The sequence below is a fragment of the Silurus meridionalis genome, chromosome 6 (genome assembly GCF_014805685.1).
Source record: "Silurus meridionalis isolate SWU-2019-XX chromosome 6, ASM1480568v1, whole genome shotgun sequence".
NCBI classification, from domain to species: domain Eukaryota; kingdom Metazoa; phylum Chordata; class Actinopteri; order Siluriformes; family Siluridae; genus Silurus; species Silurus meridionalis.
In genome coordinates this window covers 3529394-3538526 of record NC_060889.1, presented here as the reverse complement: position 1 = coordinate 3538526, position 9133 = coordinate 3529394, and positions in this window count along the sequence as shown.

Below are 9133 nucleotides of genomic sequence, written 5' to 3'. Positions count from 1 at the left end.
TTTTTTTTTTTTGGTTATATACATTTTTTATTTAAAATTCAAAAGGTCTTGAAAAAATATATATATAAACATTTCTGCTCTAAAGGCTCTATTGTAGTAAGCATTGTGTTAAATTCTAAACCATTCGTGGTTAATAAACCGCGGAGCGAAGGTGGTCGACTCGGAATTGGTATACGATCGAATACGATCCGTCTCAATTTGTCTGTCGGAAGCGTCCGGAGGCCGGAGACAATCGTGTTAAGGGGTTATCAAGAGAGCCATCGAGAGAAAGAGGAGGTATGGAATGGAGGAATGGAGGATGAGGTTTATGGTGCACACCTGAACCGTGAATAATATGCGGAGCGTGAGCCCGCGACGCTGCTTTCATCTTCAAGTGTGTCACGGATCCGGCTTTCATCCTTTCGTCTCCATCTGGAAAAAAAACGCTTACAGCGAAGAAAAGAATGGACGCTTCAGTGTGAGGATGCAGCTTGAATACAGATCTTTTTTGTGGGGTGTTTTTGGTTTCTTTTTAAAAATCCCAGTCCAGTATATTAACCTCCACTCTTCTGGGAAGATGTTCCACTAGATTTTGGAGTGTCCTTGTGGAGATATCTTTCAGTAACAAGGGTGGTAGTAAAGTCGTCTGTCTGTCTGTCTGTCTGTCTGTCTGTCTGTCTGTCTGTCTGTCTGTCTGTCTGTCTATCTATCTAGCTTTTTTCTTCTTTTTCTATCTACCCTTTGCCTTTCTTTCTTTCTTTCTTTCTTTCTTTCTTTCTTTCTTTCTTTCTTTCTTTCTTTTTATTCGATTTTCATGGAGGTGGCTTTGTTCACAGGGGCATCGTCACGCTGGAACCAGTTCAGATCTACCACCCTAAATGAAGGGAAAAATTCATGCTACCACATCCAAAGACACCAGAACAATTGGGTGCCTACGACTCCGTAACAATTTGGAGAAGAACCAGATGTGGCTTGATAAGTCAGATATCCCAATCATTTTTCGACCATGTAGCTTTTCTGTGGTTTTCCGAGAGAAGGAACGGAACAAGAGCATGACTCAGCGATACAAAGACTCAGATGATGAATCAGTGAGACAGGAAATTAATATGACAGGGTTTGTGGGAAAACTCTGACAGGCTGGATAGCGATTAGCCATAATTGGTGCTTTGACAAATTAGCATGTGGCACTTGGAGCGTCGGGGCGAAATCAATCCAAAAACCTTACGCCCGACAAGAAACACTGTGTCTAATCAAATCTAATCAAATCCACTCTATAATATCTTAAAAATAAAAGCATCGTATGACACGATGACCTGAAAGAAACAGAATAGAAAATAGTCCACGAGCTTATTAGAGTCTTTTTTATCTACATTTGGATTTATAACATTTTCACTGCTTTTGTGTAGGAAAAAAAAAATGTTCTCTCGAAATGTAAAAAGATAAAAATGTGTATAAACCGTGGAAGTGAGAAATGAGAGAGAGAAAGAGTGAGGGAAATTGAGTAAGTAAAAGAGATAGAGTGAGAAAGAGATAGTGAGAAAATTAGAACGAAAGTGAAATAGAGTGATAAAGAGAAAGAGAAAATAGAACAAGTGAGAAAGAAAGAGAGTAATAGAGAGAGTATTAGATTGAGATAGAGAGTGTTAGAAAGACTGAGAGAGAGGGATAGAGAGAGAGATAAAGTGAGAATGATAGAGACATGGAGACAGAGAGAGAGAGAGAGAGAGAGAGAGAGAGAGAGAGAGAGAGAGAGAGAGAGACAGAAACAAAGAAAGTAATAAAATGAGAGAAGAGTGAGAGAGAAAGAGAGTGATAAAAGACTGAGAGAAAGAGAGTAAGATAAAGTGAAAAGAGAGAGACCGTGAGAGCAACAATATGACTAAGAGAGACAGAAAGAAAGAAAAAGTGATAGGGATATCAAGTGAGAGAGAGGGAAAGAGAGAGAGAAAGGGAGAGAGTGAGAGAGAGAGAAAGAGAATTACAGCAAGAGAGAGTGAACCACAGAGAGATTAAGAAAGTGAGAGAGAGAAAGAGTATGATAGGGGGATAGCGAGAAAAAAATAAAGATTAAGAGAAGTTAATTAAAAACAAGAATTCTTCTCTGATTTCCTCCTAATTACATTTTTTTCCAACTTTCAAACTTGATTTTTGGAAAAATAATCCGATCCCTTAATCGTTCAGGATCTACAGCAGACCCTCATGTCTAATGCTAGCAGGCTTCAACCCCCTCGAATCGAACCTCGTGAGCCTCCTTGGAATTCCTCCACAACTCAAAGATTTACACTAGTCTCAGGGTTAAATGTTGTTTCCATAGCGACAAGTTTCAAGGATGATGTAGTGTCGCTAATTAGCAGCCAGAGTTTAAGAGTATAAATGAGCATGGTGCTCTACGAGCCGGCGGGATTAAGGACTATCTATAGAGAGCCATGTGATAAGATGCGATGCGGCAGAGCTTTATTACTCCATCGGTCTATTTAACCGGATCAGGCTTGCACTAATCCCGGACTCGATGCCTTGGCAGCCCGCTAGTCAAGTGGAGGAAGTGCAGAAGCTCTTCTGTTTTTTTGATGTTCAAATTTTTCAAAATCCTGTCTAATGAACTGACTGTTCTTTGCTGAGACCTTCTTCTTCTTCAGAGATCATTCTATCTAATAGGCTTCTTGTCCAGAGATCTCATGCTACATCTAGCAAACTCTGCACAGACCTTCATTTTGGTCTGATGGGTCAACCGGGTTTTGTTGTCGTTTCTATCTATCTATCTATCTATCTATCTATCTATCTATCTATCTATCTATCTATCTATCTATCTATCTATCTATCTATCTATCTATCTATCTATCTATCTATCTATCTAGTGTTCTGTCTCTCTGTCTAGCTATCTTGCTTTTCCTTCCTTCCTTTGTTGCTTTCGCAGTACCATTTTCCCCTCCTCCTGGGTTTCTCTGAGATAATACATTGTTTAGCTCGCACTACTGAAATAAAGCCCTCCTGGAAGACGGGTTGTTGAAAGTGCTGATGTGGAACCTGAGAGTTTTTCTGTTGTTTCTGCACCAGTCTTAATTGCACGCCTGTTTGGACTTGTGTCCTTTGGGCACAAATTTGTCAATGACTGATTTATGTTGTGTTATTTCTTTAATGGGGCTGTTCATAAACTCCGATCAACCCTCTCGCACCACCAAACATAACCCCCCCACACTCCTCGCTGACAATTCTTCCCCTGAGGCTGCAGCTGCACTGGGATTGTTTCTCTGTAGAACCTCGAACGCTTGGATGCTCTACTGCTTTCTCTTGCTTATTTCAGCAAAATGCCTAAAGAACCACACTGTGATGTGATGTTCAGAGCAAAAAAAACATCTCTACCTATGGGGAGGTGGGAGCTCTTTATATAAGGATTGGAAGATCACAAGTTCAAATCTCAGCACCACCAAACTGCCACTGCTTGACCCCTGACCAAGGTCCTTAAAACCCCTCAACTACTCGGTTGTAAGTCGTAAATGTAAATGTACCTGTACTTAAAATCATTCATCATTGAATGTTTATAAAAATAATTCTTTGTTATTCTGCATTTAAAGTTTTATTCAAATATTTATTTTATTTAAAACTTTTTAAATCTCATTTATTCTTTATACTTCACTATTTAATACACTTAAAAAATTTATTCCCAAATAATAAAATATAAAAAGGTTTTAACTTAAATTGCATAAAAAAGATTTTAATTAACTTTTTTTATTGATTTTTTTTCATATCTTTTTTTATTCAGTATTCCTTATAATTTTTTTTTATTATTATATTCCTATGATTTTTCTTTTTACATTACATTTATTTAAGTTGATCCTAATAATGTTAAAAAAATCTAGAATTCTCCTGTATTTTTATTCCTATTTAATTTATGTTGCGTTAAAAAGAAATTATCCTTAATTTTTAGAAAGGTTTTACTCTAATTTGTTAATTTTATTCATCTTTAAAAATCATTTCATTTATTATTTATAATTCTGTAATCATTCTCCCTCTCTCTCTTACTCTCTTTGTCTCTTTCTCCCTCTCGCTCTCTCTCTCTCTCTCTCTCTCTCTCTCTCTCTCTCTCTCTCGCCTCTCTCTATCTGTCTCTCTCTCTTTTTTGTCAATGTGTCTGAAACTGTTCTTTGCTCATTCCTCAGGTCATTGTTTTGTATGCTTGCTACTTATTATAGATTTTGTTTTCTCTTGTAATCCACTTTGTTGTGTCTGTTTTATTCTATTTAGTCTCCTTCAGCAAGTCCACTGGCACCTGCCAATATAATTACACTATATAGACAAACGTTTGTGAACAGCAGAGCATAAAATGTGCTTTTTGAACATCCCATTCTACATACTCAAGATTTCAGATTTTAAAACCAGGAAAAAGTTTTAAGTGTGTCATATTAAATCTGGATCATATCTGTCCCACAAACTATTTTCCCCGAATGGCCTGCTACAGTGGTCCCCCTCAGTGGACTTAGAACCAAGAACTTAGAATGGTACCTCAGTAAATTCATCTAGACATTACGTCACTTTAATACAACAATGTGTTTACAAACTTTTTATGAAATTTGTTAGCGAAAACATAGTTTAAAATGTTATTCCTAAAGTTCCTGAACATTCTGCGGATTTGCGCGAATTTTAAGATAATCCGCAACTTGCTGTTAGGTTCCAAACGAACCCGCAAATTTTCCGAGCCGCGAATTATCGTTGGTTGACTGTCTAGAGCGCGGACCTCGACCCTATTGAACACCATTGGGATGAATGTGAATGCTGAAAGTCAAGTCAATCACACTCCAAAGTCGTGTAGAACATCTTCCCAGAAGAGTGGGGGGTATTATTACAGCAAATGGCGACTAATACGAAAACAAATCTTATGGTCAGGTGTCCACAAATTTTGTCTATATCTTGTATAGATGATTTACTGTTCTGTAATACCGAATCAAGGGTACAGTGACGTGAAGTGTGCTTCAATGATCTAATCCCACATATTTATTTCTATCGTATTCGATTTTGAAGAAATACTTTGTTGTTTCCATAGCGACAGGGACTCGCATGTCTGTTGGAGACGCTTTATATATATATTAGTTAGTAGGTTTTCCACCACATGATCCTTAAATCTTCTGTATATTCTGTAAACTATCTATCTATCTATCTATCTATCTATCTATCTATCTATCTATCTATCTATCTATCTATCTATCTATCTATCTGTCTGTCTGTCTGTCTGTCTGTCTGTCTGTCTGTCTGTCTGTCTGTCTGTCACTTGATCTCATATCAGATTTAAATATATATTATATTAGTAGGTTTTCCACCTCATGAAAGTCTTCGCATCCTGGTTTTCTGGTTTCTTATTAATAAAATACAAAGTGGGTATGGATGGTATTTATAAGGAGAGCCAGGTGGATGTTTTGTGTAATTCATGGACAAATAAAATGTATATTTTTTTGTGTTATTAGAAAAAAATTTATATATTTTTTTTAGCCTTAAGAATAAACGTTAGCTAGCCTTTAGTCTTGGTGACTTACAATTCCCGTAACTTATGGCAGGTCCGAAAGGTTCACGTCAGTTTGGTGTTTCATGAAAGCCCCCCATTTTTAAATTTTTAAATGCAGGCCTGACATTTAGTCTTTCATTCTACGTCTGCCTCTGAAGTGTAAAGGTGACAGAGGTAACTTAAAAGGCTTTGTCTCAATTTGCCCAGTGGCACCTGAAGCATGTTTCTTTTGAACATGGCAGCAGTGCGACGCCACCTCGCTCCATTTCATTTCATTCCATTTCAAGGACTCGTAGTCCTTGAAGTGTGTGAGTGCTTGCGAGTGTCTGAAGTGCCTCTCATAAAGCCTGGTCTTTTTCTCTGATTAATATGAACTATGTAATGCAAAATGATATCAAACAAAAACAAAGAAGGTCAATTAAAAAAAAATTCATACCCCCCCTCAAAAAAAGTGTTTACAGACCCTTCTATTTGACTTCTGGTTTTTAGCCCCACGTAGGCGTGTACCTTAGCATGTACCTCGCATATTTATGAGCGAGACTTGATTGACAGCTGCTACCTAAAGTGGAATATTCCAGGTTCGGTACCAGATTAAAGCATGGTGTAGGCGGAAAAAAAAACCCAGCATTAATCATACCTTCAGTCCATGAACTTGAAGAGAGAATTTGTTTGAAGGGAGACATAAACCTAAAGCTAAAAAATAAAAAAAATAAAAAAACGATTTGAATAACTCTGTGTTATGGCCAATGGACATGTCATAAAAGACCCTTGGTCATCAGGATGGGCTTTGGGGCACCCTATTAAGCTTCAGCACACTCCTTGGATCTTCAGAATGTTGTTTGGGATGCTGTTTTTGGACTGCAGAATTCTTTAACTGTTTTCAGGACAATGTTTGTTTTTTTTGGTGTGTTTTTTGGTCTTCATTCTTTGGGACACTGTTTTGGTCTTTTTTGGTTTTTGTTCTACAGAACACTTCTCTGGCTACCAGGGTGCTGTTTTGGTCATCAGGACACTGTTTTTGAGTGTCCAAGGTGATGTTTTAGTCTTTAGGACACTGTTTATGTCTCCCAGACCCAAATTTGGTCATCAGGGTGCTTGTTTGGTTATTAGGACACAGTTTTCGGGTGTCCAGGGTGCGGATTTGGTCTTTAGGACGCTGTTTTTGGTCGCTTGAGAATGGTTTAGACTTCAGGTTGCTGGTTTGTTTCTTCAGGACATTGTTTTGTTTATTTAACAGGATGCTGTTTGATTTCATGAGACACTGTTTTGGTTTTTAGGACAGTGTTTCTGTTTTATAAGAATGGTTTGCCTTTTAGGATGTTTTTTAGGTCTTCGGGATACTGTTTCGGATAGATGGTGTTTTGGTTTTACAAGACTCTGTTTTGGCCTTCAGGATGTTGTTCAGGTCTTTGAAATACTGTTTTGATTTCAAAGCACGCTCTTTTTATTCCGGTACCTTCTAAGCAACAGGTGATATAATAGCTATAAATCTAGTAGTGTGTCATATAACCAATCAGCTCCTGGCCCAGCTACAGCTACAACTTCATCTGTGTATTCTTAGGAATTCCCTGAAATGTGCTCTGCATGCACTGAAATGACAAAGGGGCTTAAAAACAACAACAACAATGGAGAAATACACATTATTCCACCCTCCATCCTGTTTACATCGATCGCCGAGGCTTTTATCGTCTCGGTCGTCCAACTCTTCATTAACAAAACCCTTTGTACAGCACCCCGGGTTGCTCACTAACCAGTGATGAGACGCATTGTGTTGAAGCCTTTCACGTTTTCAGGGCGCTTCGCTTGAGTGCCAGCCTTTTCTTTCTTGCCAGCGCTTTTATTTTTTACGACATGATTATCGACTCTAGTCTTTTTTGCCTGTTGTTAAACACTGCTTTGTGTGTACTTGCGGATTTAAGAAGAAGGATTAGCCATTTAGATTTCTTTCGCTTTCAAAAAACCCTGAGGTTTTCACATTAACTAAAAACACCTAGTTATTTCAAGTTGCAAATATTGGATGCCAGTCTGGTACAAATTCTGCTACGCTTATTAAATTGTAAAACTTTTCATATAATGAAGGGTGAGGTTTTGTTGAAGGATAATCAACCTCTGCAACTGATCCTGTTTTTCCACGTCGCAACACTGCGCTCCCTCAACTGGGTTCCTGTAGCTGTTGCATCAAATTCAAAACACAGATACTCACGTTTAAAGCCAAATAAGGACTAAAAACCCTATACCATACAGCACTTATCTCACCCAGCATTGCTCCACTCATTCCTTCACCCTCTTCTACTACACCATGCCCTATCAATCCTCTACCACTCCAAGACTGATTCCTCAGTCCTCTACCACTGCACCACTTATCCCTCCATCCTCTAAGACCTCACCACTAATCCCTCTATCCTCTACCACTGCACCACTAATCCCTCCTTCATCTACCACTGCACCACTAATCCCTCCTTTCTTTACCACTGCACCACTAATCCCTCCTTTCTTTACCACTGCACCACTAATCCCTCCATCCTCTACCACTGCACCACTAATCCCTCTATCCTCTACCACTGCACCACTAATCCCTCCATCCTCTACCACTGCACCACTAATCCCTCCTTTCTTTACCACTGCACCTCTAATCCCTCCTTTCTTTACCACTGCACCACTAATCCCTCCATCCTCTAATACTGCACCACTAATCCCTCCTTCCTCTACCACTGCACCACTAATCCCTCCATCCTCTAACACTGCACCACTAATCCCTCCTTCCTCTACCACTGCACCACTAATCCTCCATCATTTACCACTGTACCACTAATTCTCCCATCCTCTACCACTGCACTGCTCAATCCTCCATAAGTTAATCCCAACCTAAACTCACATATTTATCTGTTCTAAATTTACTTCAATTTACTTTTTTTTTTATTTTTAATACTCTAATCAACATGGGCATGGACAAATAAGTATGCTTTACGCAAATGTACGTTTATTATAAGTAAAACCGTACTCAACACATAGCATGAAAATTAGACGTTTCAAAGGTCATAGATGTTTTTCAAAGGACATTTTCATGTCTATTAGACACATGAAAGAAAAGAACATAGAAATACCAGGTGAACATTACTTCTCTTTCTTTGCACTAAGCCAGTTGGTCAAACAGACAAGCCTTTTAAATTTTTTAGATGACAGGGCAGCTTGTAAAAAATTTTTTAAAGTAAGTATGGGGTTTCATATTTATCATCATCAGGACACCACATGTTTTCCACACAGACGGCTTTAATTGGTGGATTTAAAACAAATGTTTATGTTTAAAAATATGAAAATGAAATCTATTTTTATATATGAATTTAATATATGTAATATTTTTTTATATCTGATTAAACAAAAGGATGTCGTGAATAAATGTGTGTTGCCTTGAAGGTAAAATTAACATATAAAACAAAAAAACAGGAAAACAGGAAAAAACATATAAAACAAAAGTGTGAAGCATGGTGGTGGAGGAATGAACTAACCATTTCATGGTCGCATTTTGTTTTTAACCTGCACAAACTGGTTTTGCATTTAGAAAAATGCTACCCCGCTCACATTTACATACCCCACCCCCACTTTTATAAAATTGTAAAAGTTACCTAAAGCACATTCATTCTCCTTTAGTGAAGTGGCTCC